At 48.7% G+C, this 22,411-nt stretch overlaps 1 protein-coding gene across 2 annotated transcripts in view; it reads right to left on the minus strand.

Annotated features, from left to right (window-relative positions):
* The window catches only part of LOC149372752 (uncharacterized), a 272,987-nt gene that overhangs the window by 124,330 nt on the left and 126,246 nt on the right, over window positions 1–22,411 (minus strand). The gene's annotated exons all lie outside the window — the stretch shown is intronic.

The raw sequence follows: 22,411 nt of genomic DNA on the forward strand, positions 1-22,411 counted from the left end.
CCGCCCACACTTTTTGCAAGTTTGCGCTCACGTGTCACTGCGCGCAGTGCACCTCAGCGAGATGGCGTAATCAGCTTATAGGGCCGCCACGCGAGCAGTGAAGAATTTCCGGTAGTTTCGGCATCGTCCTGTTTTTCCTGTCAACGCCCGTCACCAAATTTGTAACTACAGCGAAGAAAGATACGGGAACGCTACGTGAGGTACAGCTCTCCAGTCAGTTTTTTTAGTAATATCACGGCGACGTCGATCAGACGGTCGTTCAGCGTCCCACGCAGGACCGAGATGGAGAAACGGGAGAGAGTATGCGCATGCGCACAGAGCGCTTGCCAGTTGCAGCGCCGTCTGCTCGGAACTTCTGCCAACGTGAAACAACCCCCGCTGCTCGTCTGCTCACGTCGCGAGCAGACGAGCTTTAAAAGGGCTTGTTAAAGCGGAAATGGCAACCGACGGCACGAGTGTACACGTGGCCACATCTGATATAACGAACCTTGTAAACAACCTCGGATACATCGAACCTCAGTGTGCTACCTCGAACGTAACAAACTTTAGTGTATTAACCTCGGATGTAACGAATCCAAGTACACCACTTTGGATATAAAGAACTTTGGCGTGTTAACCTCGGATATAACGAACCACCCTCGGATATCGAACTTTAGTGTGTCAACCTCGGATACAACGAATATTTGGCTGCTAATGCATTCAATTGATCCACCGAGGATCACATAAAAGGAATTTTTTTATTTCTTGTTGTTTTCTTCGTTTCTTGATAATGCATTTTAGCGTGGCTTGCACACAACTTTGCTGAACGGATGCACGATTACCAGTGAAGCATCATGAGAAAACCAGGAGAGTCTTTGTTGGAGCTTGCTTAAAATTGAGAGTCTTATTGTCATAAAGATAACAGCATATGCTCCTTAGGATTATGTGCCCGTGGTCAGGAATGTGCGTACTTGTGCAATTCTCTGAGCGGGCTTGGGAGTTCTTTTAACTCTTAAGTATTTCCTACTCTTTTTTCCCCACACAGTACCATCAATTCTGGCATATCAGATCATTTTAAGCAAAGTAAATTTGCGCTAACAATTTTTAAAGTTGCTCTCTAAAGTTGCGTCTACGCTACGCAAACATGTAGAAAACACTGTAAAACAGCTGGTTATATTCGTTTTTTTTTTATCTTGTCTGTGCTCACGCAATATTTAGCTTGTCCAATATCTTTTGTACAATAGCTGTGCAGCTGCAGTAAATGCTTCCATGTTTTAGAACACCTGCCGCCCGCCCCCCTTTCTTTTATTCACCGGTCACAGCATTCTTTTTTTTTTTTACTTAGCCCGCCCCCCTTTCTTTTATTCACCGGTCACAGCATTCTTTTTTTTTTTTCGCTTAATATCTCATCGATTTTCACAAGTCATGAGCTAATCCGACAGCACGAAATCACATCGTCTCTCGCATGAGATGCAAGAAGTTTCGTTCTTGCCACGTGCGTCTAAAACTCTTCCCTTTCCGTCATATCATCTCTATGTATTCATTTTCTCACAAGTTAGCAGTTTTTTTATTTTTTTTATTTTTTTGCCGCCAGAATGAAAAGTGTCCATTTCTCCGAAGCATCACGCAAAAACCGCGACTCGCCTTAAAGCCTTCTCCTTCAGCAGCGAGAGCATGTCGTGTCTTTCTTTCTTTCACTTAATTCTTTTGTGTACATCCACATTTTTAAAATTTTTGTTCTGTTCTACGCTGATCTCCAGAGCCATCGCTTTGCTCCGGCGCCGGCGCCAGCAGCCCCGGAACCACGTGAAGCAGCAGCGGGGTTCAGGCAGCAGCGCGCGGCATTAAAGATGCATCAGCCACTTTTCATTGGGTGTAGCCGCAGGGCTCAAGCGGGGCGGACGCCGTGTCTTTCTTCGCACAGCCTGCGGCTGCTACGCGCCCCAGGAACGCGGAGCTTAATAGGGGAACACCGTGTCGAGCCGGCTTGCACCACCGGTCGGACGACGGGACGTCTGGGGCTCCATTAGAACTCAAGCCCCCTGAACTCAAATCCGCGGCGTCTCGAAGTTTTTCTTCTTTTTCTTTTGCTGTTATTTCATTTTTAGCATTGTCGTATGACACTTTTTTCTTCTTGTGACCTGCCGGTGAAACCCTACGTGTACTGCTGGCACGTGTGTGTGTGGGTGGAGGGTTAGGGATTTCTGTCGGATATCGGGCGCCCCAAGGAAGCCTTGAGGTTCCGCGGACAAAGCTTTGGTCTGCGTCAAAACTTGCCACCGAGTACTTTGTTGATCCTCTTACGATGCTCTTTGATTAGGTCTTATTATCTGGGATACAAAAGAAACGCAAATTAGGGATTTACATCTCAAAGAGACCCAGAATACGTCGAAGAGGAGCCACAGGCGCTCATATGACGAACGCGTCGCGGAGTTTTTGCGTTTTTTTTTTCGTTGTTGCTCTTCTCACTTAGCGCAATCTGTCGAAGTACCTTTCCGTAGTATAATTTTGCGTTTTCGTCAAGACAAACGCGCAGCGTGTCTTTAGAGTTTTAGAGCATATCTCGCCGGTTTGTTGCGTATGTTGCCCTTCCCAACTAGCTCTGGGTGGCCTCAGCGTGAACTCCATTACAGCAAAAGAACAGCTCCCCTTCCGTTTAAAATCTCGAAAACAGCGAGCGGAAATCACCACTGCGTCGTTATGTGGACCTACAGTGACTGTGGTCAGTTGCAGGGGGCTGGCGGGGCTTGTGGAGTGCAGTTGAAATGGCCACTCGTCGAGTGCAGTTCCACGTCTTTATTTTCCAGTAAGTTTTTCTCCCAGTTTTAATATACAACGAATATATTTGTTCGTCAAGAATAGGCAGAATATGCGGCACGTACGCGTATGCGTACACGCCACTGCAACTCTGGCTAGTATTCTAATAATTTCGTCACGTCTGTCTTTGAACTTTTTTAGCATGATTTTTTGAGTGCTGTATGTGCAAGAGCTATTCCAAAGAAGCTAGGAAACGACACAAAACTGGTCCAACAACCCGAGACACGCTGTCAAAAATGCCCGCTAAACGGGAGAAAAGACCGGAGGGATGGGTGAGTTCGACAGAGGAGTATGGAGGAATTCGGCGTTGCATTCCTAAAGGAAATCATTGTCTAAACTGGACTTTTCATGAAACAAGAGACTCACGACTACTCCATGATATCAAGGAGAAGAGCATTGTATTGTTATATCGGCTTAGTGAATTAAAAATTGTTCTCAGCTAGCGAAATGACTACTAAACAGCTTGAGGTTATAAAAAGCAACTTGAACGCGGCATATACCTAATTGTTTCATCTAGAGTTTGGTTTCCGATGATCCCTGACAGAGAAAGGGTTGCTCGATAGCTGATCGCCGATTGCTCGATCGCTGACAGAGATGTATACGCCTACGATTGGCCATGTACAGGATGTATATTTGTATAATGTATTCCTAAATTTCGTGATATATTTATATTATTATTTCACATTCCCGCATCTTTTCGTATGTACTTTTGTCCACCAGCTCAGTCTTTTCCTAATACTGCCGTATATTGCAAAACAAACAGTAAAAGTAAGGGTGGAGACTACGAACGGCGCTCTAGCGAGCGGGAAACTGAGCGCATCGCCAGTCACTGGGTGTAGTCGTCGGCTTAGGCCCGGATCCTCTCGGAGCAGGACGCCGAGCTGGACGGTAAGCAACACACTGACATCTAGAACAAAACCACTCGGTAACAGGACGTCGTTTGCAAAGCCAAGCAGCCAGAACGCCGTTGATTCGTGCGCCATCACAACAACGAACCGCAAGATCACGCTTTACGAACAGCCAATTGACCGCCGCTTCTACGGTAAGCATAGGACCCGGCTTCTCCGCTGATGTGTCCCACTATGCCAGTGCGTAAAGTTGAGTTTCGAGAAATGTGTCCCGATTGCTTAATGTTCAACGACAATAAAAGTGTTATGCGTACCTATACGGACTAATAGTTGAGAAGATCAGGCACTGCGTCATAGAATGCGTGATGAATTTCTGCTATTTGTTACAGGAGTGAACGTTTGCACCGAAAGTACGTCTTCCCATTAGAGCAACCGGAAGAATAACGAAATCACATTATAACGAAAGAAAAAAATCGGCAAGAAGAGAGCGGCGCTACAGCGCTCACCGCGCTACTGGTGATACTTGTTTGCGAAAGAAGAGGACTTTGTAAAGAGAAAAACTTTAGTCACGCTAAAACAAGCGGAACTTATTAGATTGGAGCAAGTGACCCATACGCAATAACTGCCACTGCCGCACATCAGAGCAGGATCATTATCTTTCAATTTATCTTCGATGAAGCGACGCTTTGTTGCAAAAAGAAAATGACGGAGAGAATAGACTGCAGCGGTTACTGCTCGAGTCGTTCGTAATTGCTCTGAAATGAAAAAAAATATATATATGAAGGGGAGAGAAAGAGAGAGGAAAACGATGGAGGCACTGAGAGCAGATTTCGGGGGCAGAACAGCACCGCTTTCGCCGACTTCCATCCACGAAAAGCGCGAACGAAAAAAATTGATGGAAAGACGTCGATCCGCTCACTCTTCTCCCGACCTCCGAGTTCGACGGGGAGCTCGTCTCCTATCGAATCACAGCAGACACTCGTGTTACGGATCTCTTTTCAAGCTATATGCTGCCGCGCACCAATCAAGGACGGGCAAACGCCCAACATACACGATAGAAAAACAGCTCGGGGTTATATACCACCGTTCAAAATCAGCGAAAGACCAAGCGGAACAGCATGAAGGAAGTAGAAAAGAAAAAAAAAACAACGCCGGGAGCCGTAGTGTGTACACACACACAAACGCAGAGAGCCTCAAAGAGGGCGCGGCTCTGCCAAACCCCGAGTTTCCATTGCAAGCAGCTCATCGCCGGCATCCAGAACGGCGCTCATCGAAAAATTTTTCTTCCCCGGCTCTGCAAACGTTCGGGCACATGAGAGGAGGCGAGGTAAGGGAGGCTTCATCCATCTCGATCGCAACGCGTCGCAGCTTATTGAGCTGACAGAGTCGCGAGCGTTTGCTGTCTCGGACCCAGGCGAGCGGCGATGGTACCATGCCCTGACAGTGACCCTCCCCCACGCCATCCTCCTCCCCCACCTCTCTGGTCCCCGAGGGAGACGGAATGAAGACCGGTCGGTCCCATCGGATAAAAGCGGCAGGTAACGCCCGCAGTACGGGAGTGGGGAAGGAGGGGTGGGGGAGTGGTTGCGCCGACGAGAACGATGGGCAGCCGCCTGGACAGACTCCTCCACTTCGCCGCTGCTTCTGCTGAAGCTGATGCCGTTGTCTCTTCCGCACATATTATGGACAGCGGGAAGATAAAGAGGTTGCGCTTCTGAGGACGTCAGCAGATGGGAAACATGAGACTGAGTGAGGCGGGACTGTTCGTGATCGTATATGTCCTCTGGGGAACGCTGGAGGTGAAGAAAGTGCGCGCCACTTTTAGTGAAGCTGCGCTACGCTGCAGGGGTAAACGGCCCGTTGAAGACAAGGAAAGCGACTTTGGCAGCCCGTTGTTTTCTCTGCAAGGCCGCGGCACGCTCAGGTTAGAAAGGTCGCCAATAAAGCAGAATGCGCGTCTTGTGAGCGCAGACAGTCTGGACCGAGAAGAGGTCATACGAGAAGAGACTGGGGTCTCCCTCGCGTAAATGGAAAGTGCATGTGGGAGTGTAGGACCCAGCAATCGCTTCTTTATTTTTTTCAGCACTGAGTTCTCCGAGATACAAGACATGAATCATCGCTGATAGCGACTTACAAGCGACGCAAGTTCGTACAGTTGTTTGTGAGCAAACAAACAATGATTGACGTCTTCTAGCTGAAAGAACTGAATGCTTGAAAAAAAAAATTGAATTCTTGGGTAAACATCCAATAAATCGCGATTCTGATGCCTTTAGAAGTATGCGTTAAAGTATTAGCTTACAAATCAGCGCGAATCTCTATATACGCACATCGACTACGCTGTCGTTAACAGTAACCACGAATCTCTCGCTTCCACTATCTTTTTTTTACTAACGGCTGTAGTTCAGATCATTTCTCCTTCTTACCCAAGATGTATGAACTGGCTTTTTCACACGTAGAGGGAATCTGGAAGTGCGTGACAGCTGCGCTTAGCGAAACGCTGCTGCTGACAGCTGGGAAGAGTCGGCGGCAAAGGCGCATGCGCAATAAGCACGGCTGGCTGCTCTTTTCGCGCATGCGTCTGGTGCCGCCCATTCAGGCTGGCTATCTGCAGAGGTTCTCGAAACGCGGCGGTCACGCAGTCCCATTTTCCCTCTAAGTGTGAAAACAGCCTGTACCACCCGGCTCCTTTGCACCTTTGGAAAAACCATAATTTTTTTTTTGTCTCGGAGGTGAATTACAATAATAGTTAATTACCGCGTAAGAGAATTCTTGCCGGTGCTTCCCCACTCGCTGGGCAAGAGTGCCAAGATGCCCGTATTCTTTATCGCGTTGTTTCCAACATGAACCTTAACTCCTCCAATTAAGACGTCGAGGAATGAACACCGCAAAAAGGATACCACCAGAGCAAAGATGCAGACGCAGAGCCGTTAATTTTTCGGCGCATTTTTCGCCCGATTAGCTCAACAATGTATCCTCGGTTTAAGGGCAAGCCGAAGAAGCCTGTGCTAGCCCCAGCCTGTCTCACTCTTGAATATATTTTCAAATCCTAAAATGCGCACTCACATAGAAAACAGCTTCCTAAACACGTATTCAAGGCGTTTAGTTCACTATACCTCCCAATACAAGTTCCGCAGCTTACACGCACATGTGTATCTACTCAAACAGCCCGCTTTTGAAGGGCACCAATCATGCGCAACAGCAGCAAGTATGCAGCCGAGAGATGGAGAAATTAAACTTATGTTTCTCCGCACATACGAACAAGGACACGAGCCTAAACGTGAAACTTCCTCCATATTATGTATGCTGTATTCGACAGTTCGAGCTAGAGGAGGAAAAAACATCGCCCGCTGCATTGTGACTGCGGACAATGAGGAAACGAGAGTAGAGTAAGGCACGCAAGGTGAAATACGAAGAAACGATGCGTTGCGCCACTACACCTCCGCCCGATTCTTGGCCTATTCCGCATAGCAGGCGTGAGCCACTTCCTTTCATAAGCTCAACAACAGCAGCAACAATGACTGTGCGTCAATGCTTTCTTTCTAATGGTCCAAGAGTGTAGAGGGCAGAGAACGAGCCCATACAGCAGAAAGTATACGTACAAGGGTGCAGAGAACGCACGAAAACATCACTAAGCCGGAGACGGGAGAATCATACACTCAAGCTTCGGAATTCCTAGACGCCGGCACGCCTCCAACGAAAGAGGAACCACAAGTGCACAACAAGTAACAACGTGCGCGAATAAGAAAAGTTTATGATCGCGGGAGAAGGCTGCGCCGTTGAATAGTCGTTTCTTGCGGCCTTGAAAAAAAAAAAACCTACGCGCCACGACAAAGGCGCAGATTTACTGCGCCACTCACCTCTTTTCGAGCGCAGGGATATTCACGAGCAGACTTTTGGCAGCGTCTTGAGCCGCAGGTGAAGCAGCCATGGTGAGCGCAACACAGGATACAATAAAACGCGTACGATATGGATAGTACACAACTCAACGCAGCACGCGCAGTCGTTGCCGAAGGCTGAGTCTGAGGCTGTCGCCTGAGCGGTGAACACAAGAATGCCATCATTGCGCCCTGAAAATATACGCAACATGGCTTGGCTTCAGCAGCCTGGATGACATTACAAGCTGTGTGACTGGCGACGTGACTTATGCTCAATCTCTGTGTCATTGCACTGCTACAATGAACGTAAGTGATCCCTTTCGAGTTGCCTGCAGCTTCAGCTACGGAAATCAGGTGATCAATTAAGGGACCGCTTTTTTAACGATTCGAGTTACCAGCCCTCTGAGATCATTTAAAGTGTACAAAGAAATCAGGTTCGCACAGATGTGCGCTTCGAAGCGGGTGAAGCTAAGATATGGGTGCGTGTTATTTGTGACGGTTACGCTATCAAGTAAGCAATACTAAGCAATTTGGGAATGTGGACTGCTATTCGACTAAGAGACAGTGCGGCTAAATGTAGAATGAAGGCAAGATAATGAAACCTCTAATTCAGTTCGTATTCAATGTTTTAGCTTAGCGCATATAACACTGAAGCCATGCGTAGTTGAAAACGGCAGAAGGTTATGTGGGCAGATGAGATTAGGAAGTTTGCGGGGATATGGTGGCTGCGGCAGGCACAGTACCGGGTTAATTGGAGAGATCTGGGAGAGACCTTTGTCCTGCAGTGGGCGTAATCAGGCTGGTAATGATGATGATGAATATTTAACATTGTCTCTGAAGATCTTCACGCATGCAGTGCGAGTTACTCGGACCCCGACAAACTGTCACGGAGCTGTTCGGTGAAATGGACCGATGGAAAGACTAATTTTTGCTTTTCCATGACTAAACGTAGCGCATGATTTCATGACAGCTACTGAGAATCTAGCATGGCTACTACGAAGGGGAGGACGCTGACAACGACAGGAAAGTAGGTTGTTAAGCAACTGAACGATCGCAACTGTTCTGTTGTTAAAGGTTCCAAAAGTAGAATGCTCTTCATAGAAGATAAAAAATCACAACAGCGTTTCCATTATTTTCATGATGAGTGTGGTCGGGCATTTTCTTCGCTGATTTGGTTGGTCGGCTATCGATAATGGGATACGTGGCACTGCCTCGCAAAGTTAACGCCAGCCAATTTTTGTTGATGTTATAGCTTTGCTCGTTCTGATCTCGTATCCAACCATCTGACTTCCTTTACAGGTGCAATACGTATGTTCCAGCTCCATCTTTTCTGCTTCTTTTACGTGCTACCCACATCTGCGGAACACATCTTGGTTACATGCCGCACCGAGCAACCTTCACCAAGTCCGCGTTGCTTTTGCTCAGTCGTGGTTAGCGCCCAACCGGACTCTGACGCAACAGGAGCTAACACCTCTCGAGATCCCTCTCCTAAATTGTGGCCTATCTTGAAGGACACCCTGCCAGCGCGTGCGAAAGACAAGATTAGTGCATCCGCTCCGCGCACGAACACTAGCGGCGGCAGCAGCCATGCTTTCCGGTCGCGACCACCAAGGCCGCTCGAGAGCCGTAACACCCACCGCGCAAAGGAAGCTCGTCGCAATAACTCGTGATGCTGGACGGAGACAGTGGTGCAAGGAGAAAAGGGAGAGATAGAGAGAGAGAGAGAGAGAAAGGAGAAGGAAGGCTGGCGAACGCCGTGCGCAGCCAGGGAGGGCGCCGGGATGGGCAGCAGGCCGTCTTTTGTCTTCCTACGACAGCAGCACGCCACCTTGAACGCATCCCAGGGGACGGCCCACGCTCACGAGCCAGCCACGCTCGCGAGCCAGGCTCGGCGACGACGACGCGCAAAGGCTCTTCTTCACGATGGCTTGACGACGCCGTGCTGGGCGTAGGTCTCGCACTGATGCAAGGAAGATAACAAATGGCGGACGCTTACGTACGCATCTGTCTTCTTGGCTGCCATCGAGACAGCAACAATGGATATAATACAGGATGAGGAACGTCTGACGAAATCACGGACACCGGCTTGGCTGCGTCTCAACAAGGGAGCACGACACCGTTTCCACGTTCTGCGAGGTCAGGCATGGACGAATGGAGAAATGTAGACGCAAGAGAGGGACAAAAGGTCGCGATGCACCTCGTATGCGTGAGGATGAGACGCGGCGGCTAACAGCATTTCCAGTACGCCACTCTGTATGAAGGAAGGTTTTCGGTTCAGTTTATCTCCATGCTCCGCTTCACATGGCCCGGCAAGTCCAAGATAGTTATCGCGTCAGATCGTGGATGCTTGAGTAAAGTATTACAATCGTAGTTATGCTCGCTAGGCAGGCCACACAGGTTTTTCTTCTCTTTCTTCAAGTAAGGAGGTGGGAAGCTTAAAGATACACGCACAACTTTGGCACACTCCGCTTACTTAGCTTGCTCAGAGAACACCAGCAGTGAGCTTTGGAGCACACAGAGCGTCACCTCATTGCAGCCGTTGGTTTTCGCAGTCAGTTTATGTGCGCACGTTGAGTCGCATGGACATACTCGAGCTGCACAGACCCAGAAACCGTGCCCAGAGCTCTGAATCTTCTGGGTGGTGCTTTCTTGGCATCAAAATGTGCACAAGCGCATCGCTATTTTCATTGTGATGGAGTATAATAAAGCAGCATCAGTTTGCGTTGTTGTTATACATAATGAGGAAGTGGCAATCAGTTTATTTTGCAAGGAGCCCTTTGGGCCAGAAACACAGCACGAGAGTTAAAAGACATCCGTTATGCATTTCACCGTTTGCTGCTTCAACACTGTTTTGATCTTTTATCACACATTTTCTTCTTTCGCGTAGTTGAGAAGCAGCAGTGTGCTATTTAAAGAGCTACTGATCCTCACATTTAATCGCTTCGGTTATTGCACCAGAACGCAATGCTGACGCGTTCACCACGCGTCGGTTGGAAAGCTTCCTTTGGCTTTCCACAGCATTCGAGCGAAGCTTAGTTACAAAACCGGTTAATTTTCTGAACGCTCTGCATCCCATATTTGTGAGCCGGAAAATTTTACTTCGTTTCTTTTCCGTTGATACCACTGGGTGACAATAAAAAAAAAGTGTCAAACTTTATGCGTGTGCTGTATAACTAACGCTCAAGTCACACTTCCAATTCTATTAGAGATTACAACATCTCAAAGATATTCAGGGAACATATAACAAAGACGTGAATAAACTGGCTTCACCATGTTTTGTTCTTCCGCAAAGCTTGCACTATAGTTTCGAGATCCGAGTCCCAGCACTTTGCACAACACTCGCCGGTGTTCTTTTCAATGAAGCCGTTTCTTCCTCCGCGCCCAGGCGATTCAGCGTCGCGAGGAAACGACAGTCGCACGGAAGTTGCGCCGGCAAGCTGAAGCTATAGCGGCTCTCTCAACCGAAAAGTTTCTTAAAACGTCATTGTCCCTGATGACTCGTGCGTATTAATTATGCCGGGAAAGAAATTTAATTCACTCCGTCTTCCCAGGGGAACGCCCAGGAAGTAACGATCCGCGCTCTTCAAAGACCATGCTGGCACGCTATATCGAAGGCACGGCTATAGTGAATGCGGAACACGACTCGCCCAGCCAAGTATCCTTTCACAACGCGAATTCCTGCTTCCCGGTATAGCGACCAGCTGCTATGAGTTTACTCGGCACAATAAACAAATGTTAAACACAGCCGGACCTTTCTTTCTCTTTTTTGTTCTTCCTAGACGCATCCCGACCTTTCAAATCCGGCGGGTGCATGGCATTTTCGCGCGCGGTCCCATGACCACGAATCTCGATGCAGCGTCGGCGAACCCAGCAGGTTTCGCGAAGCTCCGAGCGTGTTTGCCTTCCAAGAAGCAATATTCAGATTTCTCAGTCGTTCGTTCACCCGTCGCGCGTTTTCTGGCACCGAGCTATTCTCCTCCCCACGCAGATATCCGCAGTAGTCCCTCGGCATCAATTTTATCCTTATTTTATAACGCCGGGTTCGTCTGCAGAACCCGAGCGCGGCCGCTTACTCGCTGAGCGAACCCTCGGGGCAGGATTACGTAACCATTCATTTACCGGTGTGATCCGTTTATCACGTAACGTGAGGCTTTTTTCTTCCGAGTGGGTAGAGCAGTGCTCCTGATTTCTTCGGTCTCTCTCTATGGTGTTTACATTTACGACAGGCCCTGTTCAGACCATGCACACGTACTTTTTACTTACTTAAAGGCAAAAGAAAATTCCAAAACCACGGCATTATGTTCGGAACGATACGGTAACGCAAGAAAAAGCCTATGTTTTCACCAAAGCCAAAAGTCCAATGTTTTGTGCAGAAACATTGGAATAAAAAAACATTGTACTTGCGCAGTTCCCACTTCCGAGTTATTGACCAATTCGGCCTCGTCCTACCACCTGCTAGTCGTGCTGGTTAGCTTAGCTCGCCCTTGACTTGCGGTGGTGCGAGGTTCGATCCCCAGACCAAGACAAATTTCTGGTCAACAACGGAGCTCCTGTGAAAGCTGCATATCGTCTCTTCATAGCTTAAAGGCTGCTCATGCGTGGATTATAATGAGTACTAATTAGTCTTTTATGTCACACCAAACATACACTTGCACAGGCAGTGCTGAGTCACAAATAACCAGATGGCCACTGCCGAGACTGCAACCACGTCACGATGATTTTGAGGCGTTTGTTCTTTAAAAGTCCACGACGGGATCAATTCCAAATGTTGATCATGTGTATCTCTAATGCGTGGCGTACCAATCATAGCTAATAGCAAAAAAAAAAAAAAACGGATAGTCAGTACCTTCTACATAAGCAACTGGTACATTGATACATTGATTCAGCTGTGCATCAAACTAACAAATTTCTAGCAGATCGGCAAATGACGTTCCGAACCAGTACGCTTCCTCGCTCACCGTTGATTGTTTATTTGTTTTTTTTTTGTTGCGGTTAACCATCACCAAATGATTAGGGCAGGATATTAGGCAACGTAGCTGTACAAACCACAACTCCAAAGGAACTGTGGCGACTAGAGACCCCACTTGCGAGTAGAACACGCATGCGCACTATATGTAATATCGACCAGCGTTCGAGCAGCCGCCAGGAAGTAACCTGCGCGCATAAACCAGCGCCCGAAGCCCAGCCGTTTCGATCTCTTGTCACAAAACTGACTCACCTCCGCCCACTATCGATGAAAACCTGGCCGCGCGCAGCCGGCCGGCTTCGATCATGGAACGCCGTCCTCTTCCCACCCGCTTATCGTACACAGGGGTTTGAACTGAACCGTCAATCTGCATCCCCTTCCACCTCATACTGCACGATTTAGTGCGCGGACGAAAAGGGACCACGCAGGGGAGACGAACAGATTCGGAGAACTGGAAGTGGTCGTCCGTGGCAGGGTGCAGTTTACGACGTTTTACCGCTCGGCCGTATTTTATTCTCCCGACCTCCGTGCCTTTATATTTATGACACACGTATGGATCCTGCAGCATGAATTACGCTTTTCTTCCCCTTCAGCAATACTGACTACGTTAGTAGGTATGATCTGTAAGAATCACATCAGAAGCGCGTGGATATCCCATGGATGTCCCATGGATATCCCGTATATGCAATATACGGGATATCCATGGGACATCCATGGGATATCTCCTGCCTGGGCCTCATAGGCTTGCAGTATTTTGAAATAAATAAATAAATATGTCGAGTATTTTGAGGCGCAGGCGCAAATAGCTGAACAACGAAACGAAATAGCAGACCAACTCCATGTGAGAATGCGAAGAGCAGTAGACCGCTCCTCCCATCTCTCGTCTTACCATCACGGCTAAGCTGCTCAGCTAAGTAGCACAAATTCACACAATAATGCCATTTCATTGGTACTGAGTACATTTGCAGTCATCTGGGCTCCGAAACATTAAGGGCGTCTTTGAACGTCAGGACGGCCTTTTAGCGCGTATATTTAATTGTTTTTATTTGCGCGCACAAGTAAGGACAAATTATCAGATACAGCTATCACTGTTGCCTCACCGTAAGTATGGCGCCGTCTCAAAATCATGACTTAGCCCCTTTCCTGTTGGACTTCTTGCCGGGGCACACGCAAGGGTCCAGTGCGTAGACTCGATTGTATTTTATGGTCGAACGCTGCTTCAAACTTCAAAATTCCTAATGTCGTCAACATTAAACTGCGCTTCTTTACACTACGCATCGACTTCAGAGCGTCCAACTGCCCTCCTCTAAAGAAGAGGAGGAATGAAGAGCCTATTCACAGAAACCCTGCAGACCTCTATCATCTTGAATCCATTATACTGCCTTTGTCTTCCGAACCGCCGCATTATGCATCACCGGCGCTATGCACACCCATATACTTCCACCGAAAATCTGTGCATTGCATTCCCCGAAGACACCTCGGTCCCTTCCAACCTTCTTTCTCTATATCTCCCTTATCTTAGAGGATCACCCTTACCAAGAAGAGGGAGAAAATCAATCCTCACCTTAGCAACGACAGAAGGGCAAAGAAACGGAAGAAAAGCAACGGCATAGTGATATCGCAAGAATACTCGAATCACTGCTCCCTGATCAATCTTGGTTCCTGGAAAGTAATCACATTCATGCGAGCAAAGCAGCACAGCATTCCCAATAACGGCAGCAAGAATTGCGATGACATTCAAGTAAAAAGAAAAAAAAACCAAGTGATGAAATAAGGCCTGTCGCCAAGGGGACCGCTGAAGACGCCTATTCCGTCCCAACCACGTGCCCAGGCCCCGGGCTTCCCCGTTTTCCAGTCGAAGGACGTCGAGTCCAAGCAGCATGTATACGAGAACGTGCACCCAAGCACAAACCAGGGGCGCATAGGAGCAGGGGCCCACCGGGCCGTGTACGCGCATTCACCGTTCACGTAAGCGGGCCCGGGGTATAGTGAAACAGGCAGACCCATTTTATTTGTCCACGACACACCCGCGCGTGCCTAGAAAGAAGAAAAAGGAAGAAGAGTGGGGGAAAACGCAGCCATATTAACGAGAGGGGGGGGGGGGGGACGTGTACAGGCGAGAAGCAGAAAGCAGGTGAAGGAAATAAACAGCGCTAAAAGGGATGCCGCGTGCGAATGCAAAGCCGCGAAATAGAAGCACCCAGCAAAACGGTGCGAGACAAAAGGAGGCGGGGAGGGCGCCGTCGGGGTTTCGGGATTCGGGAGCGAATAGGGTTCTTCGGGATCCGGAAACCCCGCGGCCATAGCGAACCCCGAAGGACGTGGCCGTTGGTTCACGGAGCTGACACACAACGGTAGACACAAGCGCATGTTCGACGACTTCGTTAATAATCACGAGTGAAATAAGAAAAAACAATAAATTGTAAACAACGATAAGTGAACAGCGAATAATGACGCTCTCCCTAGATGGGCTTTCAGATTCAGTTAACAGAGGATCCTCATTTGTACGAGTCAAACATGCTTCTGTACGGCAGGACAGAATGGCTGCATCCAGTCAGGAGCTGTCAGAAATCTTCCCCTCAGCCATCACTGTATAACTCGTCTGTGCGACACGACTCAAGTTCTGGCGTTTCCTTAATAAGCAAGTTTACCTGCTTAATGACCAAACCCGGCAAGGCCCTGAACGAATTAGACAGGGAAGAGCATACCGACGACGGCGACATCTCTCGTGAACTTTCATTAAGCGAGAAGTCGGACGCGAATCAAGTGGGTGTGTAGAAACTGCAGTGCAAACAGTGGTTTTGAGAGCATTGCAAACAACAAGTATGACAAACATCGACAGGCTTGCATCGCACTCATGTCGGTTTAATCTGTCCGTTTATTCGTAGCCAACAGACAGAAGGGTACGTCCACTCCAGGAGCCAAAGGACAAACCCCCTTGGTCGTCCACCATGACATCCACCACACGGCCGGAGCCGGATTAAAGCCGGATGTAAGCCCTGCCACTTCGGTGATGCAGCATTTCCGGCATCCCCAAATTGCCGCCCACTTCGCAGAACTGTTGCCCCGCCCACGACGGGAAACATAAGCACAAATGCGCGAGAAAAATAAAAAGACAAAAGATGCCTGCAAAGGAGGCTTCTTTCTGTTGAAAGAGCGGTGTTTATCAGAATATACAGAGCAGCATTGTCCTACGTTATGAATAGCACGGCTTCGCGAGCCTTCTTGCTCGAGTTCTTTGTCCTCTGAACAGCGTTGATTAAGCGATTAAAAAGGGCATTCGCCGCTTTTGAGGGACTTTTTTTTTTTTGCCAAAAACGAAAAGTGCTGCACTTCGCGACAAGCTTTTTCAGTCACTGTAGAGCACATACCCAGTGGATGATATTGAAAATGAGCGTAGCTGGCGTAGGCCGCGATTTTAGTCGGGTAACAAAGGACCGACTCCATTAACGAGTCACTTTCTTCAGGCTCGTCCGCTCTAGCCCGTGACTGAGAGTCTCTAATTAGGCAACGAAAGGCTCGTGCGAAAAGCGTCGCTGGTAGTTTGTAATGAAAGAACGTGCCTCTATATGTCAGTGCCAGAGAGATAGTGCGAGCGTTACGGTGCGGTCTAATATGGTATGGTATGGTATGGTATGGTATGGTATGGTATGGTATGGTATGGTATGGTATGGTATGGTATGGTATGGTATGGTATGGTATGGTATGGTATGGTATGGTATGCAGGCTTTACCGTCCAAACGGAGCACATGCGCAGTGAGAGACGCCGTAGACGTATCTCCATTAATTTCGACCACCTGGTTTTTTTTTTTTTTTTTTAACGTGCACTGATATCGTACAGAGGCCGGGATTCGATCCCGCGTCCTAGGGCTCAGCAGCCGAACGCCATAGCCGCTACGTCACCGAATTCCAGAAAGATTGTTTGCCGTCTAATGAATAAGCACGGCCATTTTTTACGCACTTGTGAAGCTTTTGGAACATGATTGTAAAAACGATTAATATATCTCTAGTATATGCAGAAACGAATCAAATCAGCGAAGCCTGAAATGAGAGAAGCCATTGCAACGTCCTACTTGATCTATGCTTTTAAAAGTTTACTAGTAAACACCCGCTGGAGTAAGGACTCGAAAAAAAAGAAAGGTAAGGAGAGACTCTGTTGTTGCGCAGGTTCATATAAACAAATGAAAAGGAAAATCATATTTGTCATTATTGTCAGGCAAATCCTTTTATATCATAAACCAGACTATAGCAGGAAAAGAATTTTCCTATTAATATACAGTCAGCCGTGGCTGAACCGAACCGAGGCATTTTTGTATCCCCATACAATTACCTTATGTAGCCTACACACGTCGGGCAAATGCACAGCTCATTTAGTGCATAAACAACGTGCCAACCGCCGTGACGAAGAGTGAACGTCCAGCCGATGCCGTATCAATTACTGACCCTGTTCCCTTCCCGAGAGTCGCCTTGTCAGTTTGTCTTAAATTTGTCTGCTTAAGCTTATCTTCAGATTTCTGCAGAACCTGTACATATTTTATCATAACGCCACCTATGAATAATGCTTTTTTTGGGCATTTCATCTGCCTTTCGTGTTTGTTTATTTTCACTTCGTATTTCTGCCACTACTCCCTTCCACAATTCTTTTTACGACTGAGCCCAAATTATGCGAAATGAAATGAAATGAAGCGGCCACCAGCGCGGCAACACTTTCATCCAAAAGACCAAGCTGCCACAGATGAACGAGCCAATTCCTACCAGAAAGAGCCCCATCACGAAGACGCCAAAGCACACAGGCTCGGGCCAGCGCCGTGTTTGTATCAGAGATGCTTTCCTCCGTCCCGGAAGATCCAGAAGCGCGCAGCCTCCGTCAAAAACAAAAACCCCGCAAGCGTCGCTTTCTCCGCGGTGGCTGCATGGCCGCATCTTCCCGCCTGGCGCCGTTGTATATCGAGAACAGAAGCAAACGGCAGCTCGGCGAGCCTGCAACAGCCAGCCAGCCCTCTCTTTTCTGTCTCTCCTAAGCGCGCACACACGCACTGTTTGTGCCTGGAACCGATACGCATCTTTCTGCGTCGGCTCCCGCGGAACCGACACACGTGCTTCCCGCGTTATTTTTGTTTCACGGCCCAGAAAGCTGTGCAGGCGCTGCTTTCGCGCGTTTATTTGGGCCGCTTTTTCCGCAGCCGCGCAGGCATGGCTGGCTGCCCGGCCAAGGTTACGCACGTTGCGCGCGGCGGTCGGCGGAATCACGACGCCAGGCGAGCCTAATGACCGGGGCGCGAACAGGGGCTAATAAGGAACGCGGCGAATTTGTTTTGGGAGGGAAAAAGGTGGGCTCGCTTATTATGGGCGCGAAATCGGGTATCGAACGGCCAGCGGCAGCCAATTTATCAAGCCTCGCCACTACGCCTTTTAACTGCGTGCAGAATGCGCCGGGGAAGCACCCGAACTGTGTATGCATTTACCTTGCTCTCTTCCAGTAGGGGTTTGTCTTATCCAAGGATTCATGGCTACAGGTGCGTTGTACGTCGATCTCATACGTTAGCTCACACATAGCCGCCCGTGAGCAGGAGACCTATGTTGCCTTCATTCTTCTTACTTAAGCTAGATGTTTCATTTTTCTCCCGAAAGAGAGCAGCGGATGGGCATAGCAGCTGGTTGCGTCGAGGTTATGGCCCGTCTCCGCAACTGCACATGGCAACGCATTCGTCGCTGCTTTCGGTAACACAGCACCAGGGCCGGAACGATACAAGTGTCCGTTGTTAGATTTCATTTCCACTCCTTTCGCTTCGAATTACTGGCTCGAACAACACGGCAATTGCTGGCAGCAGTTAATCGACGTTATTGGTGACAAGAAGGAAACATAGCCAAACAGAGAAGGTCGTAATAACATACGGCGCACTCCGAATGACCTGTGCAGACACATGTAAGTCGTTAAATGACACATCTGCCTCGTATTTGCACGAATCACGAGTCCTACGCGCCTTTTTATTACTATGCAAAAGGACAACGCTCGCGCGTACACTTTCTTTGTAACCTACACCCGCTGCCAAACGTTTATGGAAAGCAACGCTGTCGAAGATGCCGAAGGTAGTTTGCAACCAAGATGTGTTCCTTGAGATTTAATGATGCAATATGTAACTCGCATGACCACTATAAGGTTGCACGTATCAAATCCAAGATGCGCAGCAAGACGGTTTTTTGCCACCATTGCTTCAATAAATTTTTGACTGCGTGTTTACATCAGTCTTCTTTTGATGTGCCATTGCATCTGTGCCTCAGATCGGGTTATGCACGTTTTGTCAGGCAGTCGGTGACAGGAGGCTGAATATGCAGTCAACCCAAAGGCTATCCGTTTTTCTTCGTTCAGAACTGCAGTCACTAAGAAATATGGCAGGTCCACGCTCAACTATTCATGACTCAAAACAATCTCTTCTTTCTTTGTTGGCGCTGCCGCCTAAAAAAACAACTCTTTCGGTTTGTATTGGTACAATTTTCATCGAGGCGCTTCTAGCAACGGATCTTCACTCTTCCACGGATACAGCCCGCTCAGCGGTGGTAAGCCACTAATTCCTATGGATTTGCACGCAGTTCTTAAACGCGCTTAGGCCGAGAGAGTGGGAGGGGAGGGGATTCTGAGAGGAGGAGCGAGGATGGGCTGCCGCAGAACTGAAGCGGCCGTCCCCGGCGTTTCATAATTAACGAAATTTCACGAGCTCGCGCACCTAATCCCAAGCCGCAGGCCTGTCAAGCCGACGTTGCACGTGCTCGCGTACACCTCGAGGAGTACCCGCCACCGTACTGAGCCTAGCCACGGAGAGAATCCGCCAGCAGGGGTCGTCGCTCCCCTCGAAGTCATCCGATGCCCAGCCGGCCGGAAAAGCTGCGTCCTCTTCGCCATGCGTTCGTTGCGACGGCCTGGCCTCTCTCCTATTGATTTCCCCGGCCTCGTCGTCCCCCCCCCCCCCCCCTCTTCGCTCATTTTCTATTAATTAGACAACTTCCCCGAAGCCAGCGCGCTCGCCCCACGACGTGCCCACGTGACTCCCCTTTCTCATGCCCGTGCACGCACACGAAGAAGGTCTTGGTGCCTCTCTTTCCCACTTATTTCCCTTCTTTCCCACTCGCGCGCGGGAACACGGCTCGTGCTGTTGCTTCCATGGCCTGGCACGTGCCTTCCTTTCCCGGGCGGCGTTCATCCTTTTTTCTGCTCGACTCACTCGCTCCACGGCGAATCAGGGAATGCGCTGCTCTTTCTTCCACTAGACTCGTCCGAGTATTGAACGCTAAGCCTGAAGATGACAGCAGTTATCGCCGGCGTAGCTTTCGTATCGCGTGTTGCGAAGCTTTTTGACTCGGCGAGCCGAGGACGGAGGCGATTGTACAATGCAATACCCCTAAAAGGGATTTTGTTTTGAGAGAGTAACGAAATGACATCCAGGTCATACTTTTGAACAAAGAAGGGATCAGCTACGACTGTTTCAGTTTTACGAAAGCAGTGATAGCCCAGTGAACGCGAGAAGCAAATTTAAAAAAAAAACGCAACGTCTGAAAGCGATGCCACCAGCCATGCGAGAACGAAAGCTTGCGTTTTCCGTAATTTTGTAATTTAGAACCGTTAAAATTCGCGTTTTGGGCTGTGACGGTAATGAAATGCCGCACAAATGAGGCGATCTTCGGTAGTCATACCCGCTGCCCCGATCAGTTCCTTTCCTCCTGTAAGCTCTGCGGGAAACCGGGAGACTTTGTCCATATCCTTCTCATATGCCCTACCTTCCCACACCATCCATCCCCAACCACGGCGGAGTCATACTGGGAGACTCTCCTGGCCAGCTCCGCTGCTGCTGACCAGCGCCGGATAATTAAAGACGCCTTGATGCGGATATCCCTCTAAAAACTGTCCTTTGTCCTTTAAGGGCAACCCCCTAAGGGTTGCCTCGTGCCACGTAAGAGAAGGCAGGGTTTGCCCCCTCTGCATTGCTTGGCAATAAATGTTTCCACCACCCACCGGTAGTCAGAGCTCGTGCAGGCACTACAAAAGTCATGTTCTGAAATAATGAACACGCTTTCAAATCTAAAGTGATAATAGAGGGCTTTATCATACCATAGACGGACTAACGTCGACGTATAGCGGATCGCCGGAAGCCGCTTGCACGCGCACGAGCGGTAGGGGCGCAACCATCCGATAAACCGGTATACTCTTACGTTAGTACCTTTCCACTACCCTAAGAGCAGCTAATGTCGGAAAAAATCTCGTAGCTGTGCGTTATCACTTGTCACTAGAGCAATAATCCGGCGTTTAGCTGAAATTATGCAGGCAACTAATGCAGTAACTGTTACCTAACACTTCTCAGTGCGCTTAAAATGTACCTAAGTGCAACCTTTTGTTGATACTAAAGCTCTACGTTCTCATTCCAAACTTTAAATACCTCTTGGCACGTATACCAAATAAACATGAATAAGTACTGCCGCTGACCCCTACATGCGAGCTGATACCGCCCTCTGTTCTAATAATTTTCGGAGAAATGAATGAAATCGAGTGCTTGAGTTTAAGCATCGTACCTCCCATTAGACCAGCACCAAGCTATAGAAAAGATGGGCACCACAAGAATAGGGACGATAGATGAAAGGAGCAACTCTAATTCTAACAAATGTGGTAGCCCATAGAGTTTCTTACTATTACCTAGAGGGAAAGCTGGCGGCGCTGCACTTCAGCCACCATGGACGCTCAATGCATCATGGGGCGGTGAGCTACTTGTTGCGGAACAGTCGTAGTTTTTCGGGAACACGGAGTGGCACTACTGAGATGTTTCATTCCGAAAACGCTGTTCGTGTGTGCGAAGACGACTTTCGCGCGAACGCAGTGCGCAAAAGCCATAGTAGTGAAAACGCGACGACACACGACGCCAATAAAAGGTTTTACTCTTCCGAAATGCCATTAAAAAACCTCTTGAAGTATCTAAGCAACAACATTTTTTTTGAAAACATATTTACTTTTAAAAGTGCGCCTGTTAATTGCGAAGTATTAGTTCTTTTAGTGTTCACTACTTGGCCAATAGGAGAGCGAGTCGTCTCTTATTTTCGCCAAACTTTGCACTTAAATGCTATTCTGCTCGTTTGTTGCAATCATTAGACAAAATATTGAATGTTAGGACGTTTGCAGTTATCAAACAGCTTTATTTTTTTATTATTTTTTGGCCAAAAGTTGCAGTTCCGCAACAAGTAGCTCACCGCCCCATGATGCTTTGAGCGCCCATGGTGGCTGAAGTGGTCTCGAGGGGTCGCCATGCAAACTCCCATAGAGGGGTCGCCAGCTTTCCCTCTAGGTAATAGTAAGAAACTCTATGTGGTAGCCAGAACACTAAGCAAAAAAAAAAGGACAATAACTGCGGTAGCCAGGAGGCTAATCCGTGGATTCGAGAGCCACCGGTGCACACCCCGGCAAAATTGAGAGGCAGTTAAAACAACCTACGTCCGAAATGGAGACGCCAGACCACCGTTCCAGACGAGCCAGCTGAGAGACTATAGAGGTACGAGGCGCCCGTGCCAGCGCGGTTCAATCGCCAGACAAGCCCGTATTCAAAGGAAGACGACGGGGCGCCGCTGAATGAAAGGCCCCGGCCGAAGAACTTCTTCGGCCTCCCCACCTCGAGAAGGAACAAAACAGAACTTTGGGATGCCGGTCACGCAGAGCCATTGATCGCGGCCTCTTGCCTCTCATGGGTTCCTGGGGAATGCTTAGCGCGATTCGAGATCTCCCCCTCATCCCTTTCTCCCCAAACCCTACCCGACCCTCTCCCTCACGCTCCTCGCCCACCAACGTTTGTATGCGGTCGTGGGCCTTTGACACAGTACTTCGTCAGACTCTCCCTCCAAGAGAAATGGGGTGTAGGCACACAGCTTCGCGGCAAAGCGTGCGCGAGAAG

Source organism: Amblyomma mixtum, chromosome 1 (assembly GCF_055824585.1).
Source record: "Amblyomma mixtum isolate Tamu chromosome 1, ASM5582458v1, whole genome shotgun sequence".
Taxonomy (NCBI): domain Eukaryota; kingdom Metazoa; phylum Arthropoda; class Arachnida; order Ixodida; family Ixodidae; genus Amblyomma; species Amblyomma mixtum.